The sequence below is a fragment of the Dromiciops gliroides genome, chromosome X (assembly GCF_019393635.1).
Source record: "Dromiciops gliroides isolate mDroGli1 chromosome X, mDroGli1.pri, whole genome shotgun sequence".
In the NCBI taxonomy this organism is placed as follows: Eukaryota; Metazoa; Chordata; class Mammalia; order Microbiotheria; family Microbiotheriidae; genus Dromiciops; species Dromiciops gliroides.
Window position 1 is genome coordinate 81,611,687 of NC_057867.1, and position 8,398 is coordinate 81,620,084.

General features: G+C 43.3%; 1 pseudogene; it reads left to right on the forward strand.

Moving 5' to 3' along the window:
• The first annotated feature begins 2,924 nt into the window (after window positions 1–2,924).
• On the forward strand, window positions 2,925–8,130 carry LOC122734023 (annotated as a pseudogene).
• The last annotated feature ends 268 nt before the right edge of the window (window positions 8,131–8,398 follow it).

The following is an 8,398-nucleotide window of genomic DNA, read 5'->3' on the forward strand; positions in this document are numbered from 1 at the left end:
TAGCTGAGACTTGAAGGATGCCAAAGAAGTCATGTGGCAGAGATGAGGAAAGAGAATGTTCTAGGTGTGGGAGACAGAAACTGAAAGAAAATGGCCAGATCTGGGAGATGGAGGATGTTCTTCTAGGAACAGCAAGGAGGCAGCTGTTGCTGGACTGAAGAGTACATCACAGGGGTGAGGAGGAATACAGGAGGAGTGTGTGAGATGTAAGGAAACTAGAAAGGTGACAGTGGGTACTTTAGAAAAGGATTTGCATGCCAGGGATGATTTTATATTTGGTCCTGAGTTGATAGGGAACCACTGGATTTGACTGAGTAGAAGACAGGGGTTAGGGGGAGGGACTATGGACTGACTTGTGCTTGAGGAAGATGATTCTGAGATCTGAGCATAGGCCAGACTAGAATAGGGATGTACTGGAGGTAGAGACCCCAACCAGAAGGTTGTTTCAATAGTCCATTTTGTGAAGAGATGAGGGCCCACACCAAGATGGTGGCATTGTCAGAGGAGACAACAAGAAGTCATATATGAGAGTTGTTACAAAGCTAAAATTGACTGGTCTTGGCAACAAGTTGGTTTGGGGAGTGGTGAGAAGTCAAGAGTGAAGGATGACTCTTATGTTGTGGGCCTGGATGATGGGGACGATGCTGGTACCTTCAACAGTAATAAGGAATTTTGAAAGGCAAGACTGTTGACGATAGGAGGAAAGAACGAGTTCATTCTAGGACACATTGTATTTAAGATGACTCAAGCACAACCAGTTGGATATATCTAATAAGACTGCAGGTCAGCAGAGAGGTTCAGATTGGACAAGTAGATCTGAGCATCATATGCATAGAGATGATAACTGAATCCTTGGGAACTGTCAAGAACAGCAAGTGAAATAGTATGGAGACAGAAGGGAAGGCAGTTCAGGACAGAGCCCAGTGGGACACTCGTGGCTACCAGGCATGACCTGGATGAAGATCCAGCTGAGAACACTGGAAAGGAGTGGCCATGGTGAGGTGCTCAGGGAGAGCTACTGTCTTTTACCTTTCCTTCTAATTCCAGTGCTCAGTGCCAGTGCCTGGCACTTAATAGTCACTTAATAAATGTTTATTAACTGATTAAAAGGAGATCCCAGGGAAAATCATGCCACAAAACTTTAGCCAAAAGTATCAAGACAAGGTAAATGACAGTGGCTGCAAAGTGATCAGAAAGAGTGAGGATTTTAAAAGTACGTTAGATTTGGCGTCTAAGAGATGGTTAGGAACATTAGGGAGAGATGTTTCAGTTGAATGATGAGGGCAGAAGGCAGACTGTAGAGAGTTAAGGAGAAAGAAGAAAGCAGGGGTGACTATTGTAAACTGCTTTTTCTAGGAGTTTAGCCACAAACGGGAGGTCATATATGGGATGATAATTAGAGAGGATGGATGGATCTATGGAGAGATGTTTTGTTTTTTTCTTTTAGTGAGGCAATTGGGGTTAAGTGACTTGCCCAGGGTCACACAACTAGTAAGTGTTAAGTGTCTGAGGCCGGATTTGAACTCAGGTACTCCTGACTCCAGGGCCGGTGCTCTATCCACTTCGCCACCCAGCTGCCCCGAGAGATGTTTTAAGGATGTGGGAGACATGACATGGTTATAGATGGGAGGTGGGGGGGGGGAAGTAGCCAGTACATAGGGAGAGACTAAAGATAAGTGTGCAAATGTGGATAGAGGGAGCAATCTGCTAGCAAAAATGGACTAGAAGGGACCACTTGTCCACATAAAGAGGGGTTTTGCTCAAGAAGGAGTGAGCACATCTCTATGTGTGAGACAGGGTGGAGGAGGAGACAGTGGCAGAAGGCATCTGAGTGATGTGAGAAGAGGAGGGGAGAAGGAGGAATGTTGTCAGTAAAAATGAGGCAGGTTCTCAGCTGGGTGGGTTGGGTGAGTGTGGGAAGGAGCCATGGAAGGTTTGAGGAGAGATGGAAATTTTCTGAAGAGCCATTGTAGGATAGGGAGGTAATTAGAGAAGTAGAAAAAGATTGTCTTGGGACTCCAGAAGTAGCTCTGTCACCTTTGGGGGGAAAACTACATGCTGTTTTAGTAGGGAAGCAAGAGGCATGGATCAAACCCATGTTCTGGAGGAAACATTAGGCCTATTCCACAGGAATTGGAAATGAATTTTTAAAAATACCATGGTGAATTGAACACCAGCCCTTTTCCAATTCACTGTCACTGGTTTTCAGATTGGGAAAATGACAGGAAATGGCAGTATGGGCCATGCCTTTCATTATTCTGTTAATATAGCAAAGTATGGACATCTAGGTGGCATAGTGGATAAAGTACCGTCCCTGAATTTAGGAAGACCTGAGTTCAAATACAGCCTCAGACACTTGACACTTACTAGCTGTGTGAGCCTGGGCAAGTCACTTAAACCTCATTGCCACACCAAAAAAAAAGAAAAAGAAAAAGAGGAACATATATATATATGTAGCCAAGCAGGCATAGGAAGAATGAGTTTTTCTTGCAGTGATCTCCTGGACCCAGGTGTTTGAGAGCATCTGTTTTTTTGTGTTTGATGAGGATATAGGATACATTATTATCTGTTGTGATGACAGATGACCAGTGTGTGTCTGGCTGCTTCTGACCATTGTACACATCATGTTTTTGCAGAACCAGAAGGTGGTTGTGCATGGTTGATTTATTTTTTCATTTGGTGTCCGACTCTTTGTGAGCCCATTTGGGCCTTTCTTGGCAGAGATACTGTACTGGTTTGCCATGTCCTTCTACAGATCATTTGACAGATGAGGAAGTAAGGAAAAGAGGGTTAAGTGACTTACCCAAAGTCACACAGCTAATAAGTGTCTGAGGCCAGATTTGAAGTCAGGAAGATGAGTCTTCTTCACTCCAGAACCAGTGTTCCATCCACTGTGCTAACTAGGTGCCCTTCATTCTACTACCATGTGCCCATGGGGTCCCCCTGATGCATATGTGAGTATTACTAGATGAGGTGCTTTACTGAGAGGATATATGGCAGAGCTGTCCAGTGTCTTTGGTGCTGAAGTGACTTTTTATATCTGTTGATATCTCATCTAACTTAAGCTGTTGTGTAAATCCTTGAAAACTCATTTTGGCAAAAGTTAAAACTGGGTTAAGGACTTTTCACCTTAGAGAGAGAGAGTAGGATCTATAAAGGTATTTTTCTAAAGAATTCACTTCAAACCAATAAGTGTCTGTTGAATGTTCATGCGGTGAAATTTGATAGGTTTTGGAAATGACTTTTCTTTGGATATTTAAAAAAAGAAATTTGCCGCCCCCCCCCACCTTCTCGTGTCAGAAGATCTAGAGAGATGAAGGCTCACTAGTGAGATGGGAGTATAAGAGGCAGCAAAATCTAATGGATACACCACTCAATTCTGTTTTAGGAAGATCTGTGTTCACATCCTAACTTGGTAGTTGTGGACACTTAAGAGATTTGTGATTTCAGACGACTCACATCACCACACTGAGCATCAGTTTTTTCCACTGTAAAATGCGATTTGACTAGTTGACCTTTGAGATCCCTTTTAACTCAATATCTTTGTTTGCAATTATGTAAAACATTAGCATATTAGTCATTTTGTATAAGAAAACTTGAATAAAATAAAAATAAATGAAAGAAATAAAGTGAAAAATAGCATGCTTCAGTTTGCCTTCAGTCAGGATCAGTTCTTTGGAGGTGAATAGTATGCTTCACCACAGCTTGTTTTGCCATTCCTCAAATGATGGACATTCCGGTGAGTGGAGTCAGGAATACCTCAGCATAAGCCCACCTCAGATATTTACTAGCTATACATGCTTGGGATAGTTATTTAATTGCTTTGTGCCACTGTTTCCTTATCTGTAAAAATGAGGTTGGCTGTGATGGTCTCTCATTTTCCAAGCCATAATTCACATCACAACAGCCTGGATTCACTTTCTTGTATTCTTCTATTCTCTCTCCTTGATTGTTGCCTTGCCAACTGCCACCTGCTGCTGTGGGATAAACCCTGGACGTATACTTATTAAAATGCTTGCCACATAGCAAGCAACCAAGAAATGTTTGTCTCCCTCTGTATATATGTCTGTCTGTCTGTCTATCTATCTATCTATGTATCACACCTCATGAAGTCTTCATGGAGAAGATGAATCTAGAGAACTGGACTTCCTACCTGGACAGACTGAGGCAGAGAGTATCTGGGGGCCCTTGTATTGTGTTGGCCAATCTCTTCTTTATGTAGCTTCTGGAGCTAGGGAGTGGGGTTGGCAAGGAATGAGCCAATGAGCCCCTGTCCCCTCAGGGGTGCTCTCACTGTCATCTCTTGGATGATAAACTTCTTCCACTTTACATCAGGGCCTATACAGAGTGAAAATTCAAATCACACACACAAATACATGCATATATAAACAATCATAACTATTGTTCTTCAACAAATTGTCTCTACCTCTGATGGAACCTTGAGAAAACTATAGTGATGGAAAACTGCTGAAGTTGAGAATAATGCTATCTGTAGGACAAAGAGACTACAATAGATCAAGGGATGATTTTCAGGGGATAGAGAGACATAGAAATGTTTGTAGGCAGGGCAGAACCAAGCCATAGATAGGGAGAAAATGAAGATAATTGAGAGAAGGGATGCTATAGGGGGAAATCTATAGGAAATGACAGGATGGAATGGAGAAAAGAGGGACCTCTTGGTGAATGGACTCCATTTTGCTCTTTTTTGTATAAACCAATGTTCTCATATGAGAGGGTGAGGAAATGGGGGCCTTGGGACATGTCAGGAGAGATAAAAAGCTTTGGAAGAGCGTCTGTGATGAGTGGGTTAGTGGATAATTAATTAGGGAGATGTGAAAGGATTGCCATGCAGCAGTGAGGACCCAGTTGAAGTCCTGTCACAAAAATTTGTGGCATAGCCAGTTGGCACAGTTTTATGAATTTCTCCAGCTTTGCTCAACAACACAAGTGTAGTTTTGGAGGTAGTGGATGGCTTCAGTCATCCAAGACTAAAATAAGATTATAACCTTATCATGTTCTAGTTGAGAACAACTTGAAGTAATTGTGGTTGTACTGGGGGCAAAAGGGGAACACACTTTGCCGAGTTAATAACGGGGCTGAAGTGCCAGGATTTAATAACTGATTAGATATGGAAGATCATGGAGAATGAAGAGGCAGCCCAGCTATGCAGTGGATACAGCAGTACAAAGATCAAGTCAGCAGATACTGGCAAAATCACTAAAGCAGGTAATAGCTTCAGAAGGAATTGAGGATTTATGGTGGCTAGGGTCGGTTTTATAAGAAGGTTCCATGGGTCAAGGGAAAACCAATCTAGGAGATAGGAAGGTGTCTGGGAAGGACTGATGGAGGAAAGTGTGAGGGAGGTCAGGGCCTGTGGTTTGGACAACAGTCTGACTCCTCTGCATGACTCCAACTCCATAAGGAGTGGTATCCTGGCCATGACACTGAGCCCTTAGCAGCTCTGGAAGAACCCAAGTATGCACACAAGGATTGTGCATGGGAGAGAGGTGTCAAGAATGCCCTGTCACAACAACACTTCACCAGTGCCGGGCATATGGTTTAAAGGGGTTCTGTGGACTATGTTGTCTCTGACTTTAAGTTAGACCTTAACTTTGTGAGGGGGGGGGGTTGTTTTTGTTTTTGTTTTGTTTTGGTTTGGTTTGGTTTGGTTTTTTTGTGGGGCAATAGGGGTTAAGTGACTTGCCCAGGGTCACGCAGCTAGTAAGTGTTAAGTGTCTGAGGTCAGATTTGGACTCAGTCCTCCTGAATCCAGGGCCAGCGCTTTATCCGCTATGCCACAGAGCTGCCCCTAGACCTTAACTTTGAAAGCAAAAACCTGAGGGGATGTGGGAGAGCAGTGTGGTCCTCAGGGTCATTGCAGAGGAATTGCTGGGTGTAGGCCTAGAGGAATGCAAGGACAGAGGGGCTAGGAAGCCAAGGAATAGAGGAGAACTAAAGAGCAGCAGGGACCAATGGGCCTTTCACAGTGTTTGGGTTACAGTTAGGAGCTTGAAGGAGAAAAGTCACCAATCACTCTATCCCAGGATTCCAGAATATAAAGGTGATGATCTCTGAGGGAGCTAAGACCTGGGAAAAAGGGGGATACACACCATTTGGGAATGAGACGGAAACTGGGGTCTAGGAATATGAATGGAGCAGTCTGACTTCATCCTTTCCCTGAAACTGATGTCTCCACTGGGACAATTATCTCTTCATTGACAAGTCTTATGGCCTTCTGTCATTCCCCACCATTCTTCTGCTCTTTGCTGCCTTTGAAGCTGTTGCTCATGCTCATCTCCTGGATACTCCCTTCTCTCTCAGTCTTTATGACACTGTTCTCTCCTAATTCTCATTTGCTCTCCCTGACTACTCCTGACCAATCCAAATGACTGAATCTTCACTCAAGTCATGCCCATGAACTGTGGCTATCCCTCGAGGCTCTGTCCTGGGCCCTCTTTTCTCCTGGCTTTATTTGATCTCACCCAGTAACCTCATTATCACCCATGAATAAAGAATCAGACACCATGTGATGCTGGGTTCCTATCCACTCCAAGTCGAGCTGCTCACCCTTTTCCTGCAATCCATCCTTGAGGTATTTGCAGCCAAATCTTCATGGGGTATTAACAGGTGACAAGACAAAATTAGCCAGAGGATGTCAAAGGAGCTCAGTTTTTCTGGCATGTCTAAGTTGGTTAGGATTTGACGAACTAGCCAGCCCTAACAACTGTGAAGGGAAAACCACTTGATCCCTGCTGTCAGGAGAAGTGTTGCAAAATACCATGTCTCTAGTTCTTCTTTGTCATGTCTTTTAAAATAGTATTTTAGTGGGCATACATTTCCACCTCTGCTGGGGATATAAGGACAAGGAATGGAATAAGCTTTGCTTATAACAAGGAGGTTCCATTCTAAGGGGGAAGAAAACAAGGACTTATAAAAATATACAGAAAACTTACTGGGAGGCTGATGTCATGGGCACAGCACTGTTCCAAGGCTTGAACTTGGAATGGAAGGTGCAGCATCAGGTCGCTGCTCATTTGGATACAGAAATCTTTCTTACCCTATAGGGAAGGAAGGAAGGAAGACGGGGACTGGTAAAAGAGAGGGCTAGTGGGAGGAGGCATTGGTCATAAATAAAAGACTTATGAAAAGGAACAGAATGAATGGAGAAAGGGGGAGAGAGAGAGAGCGAGAGAGTGAGCCAGGGAAAAGAGCATGAAGGGAAATACAGTTGTCATAACTGTAAATATGAATAGAATGAATTTATAAAACTAAAGTGGATAGCAGAATGGATTAAAAACAGAATGTTGCAATAGACTCTTTAAAAGAACCACATTTGAGAGCATTCCAGTGGGCATCCAATGAAGCTGCCTAGAGTTGGCATTTGAGGATCTTGAGAAAGAAACAGCAAGGAAGACTAGGCCACTGCAGTATAGAGTAGGTAGAGGACATTAAAGTGAAGAAGGGGTCTGATCAGATCAATCTAAGGTGGCAACTGTGGAACCGGAAACCACCACCACTCCTAACCCCCCACCTTCAGAAGAAAAAACTGAAACCAATCAGGAGGTTGCCAACCCTGAACACTACGTTAAACCTCCACTACAGAACAGACTGGAGCTCTGTTTTTTTTTTAAATGGTAAGAGCAAAACTTGGCAAGCAAACCTTTATCTGATCTCTAAGTTTGGTAGCGTTGAGGACTTCTGGGCTTTATACAAACATATCCAGCTGTCTAGTAATTTAATACCTGGCTGTGACTACTCACTTTTTAAGGATGGGATAGAGCCTATGTGGGAAGATGAAAGAAACAAATGAGGAGGACGATGGCTAATTACATTAAACAAACAGCAGAGACAAAGTGACCTTGATCGCTTTTGGCTAGAGACACTGCTGTGCCTTATTGGGGAGCCATTTGATGACTACAATGATGATGTGTGTGGAGCTGTTGTTAATGTTAGAGCTAAAGGTGATAAGATAGCAATATGGACTACTGAGTGTGAAAAGAGATGCTGTTACACATCTATATGTATAAGGAAAGCTTAGGACTCCCTCCAAAGGTAGTGATTGGTTATCAGTCCCACGCAGACACAGCTACTAAGAGCAGCTCCACCACTAAAAATAGGTTTGTTGTTTAAGAAGACACCTTCTGAGTATTCTTTCATAGGAGACTGCGTCAAGCAATCGAGATTAGGGAGCTGAAGCAAAGCCTCTTCAACAACAGAGTGGCCTGCATTTCAATTTGATTTCCATCTAAATGTTGCTAAGATATAGGAGAAGTCTCAGTCGCCTTTGTCTTGTGCTTCTGTGTTCAAATGTTTTTCTATTTTGACTAGAGTAACCATTATCCCAATCAAAGAATTACAATATGCGTCATCCCCAGAAGCCCTAACTGGGTTCCTGGCC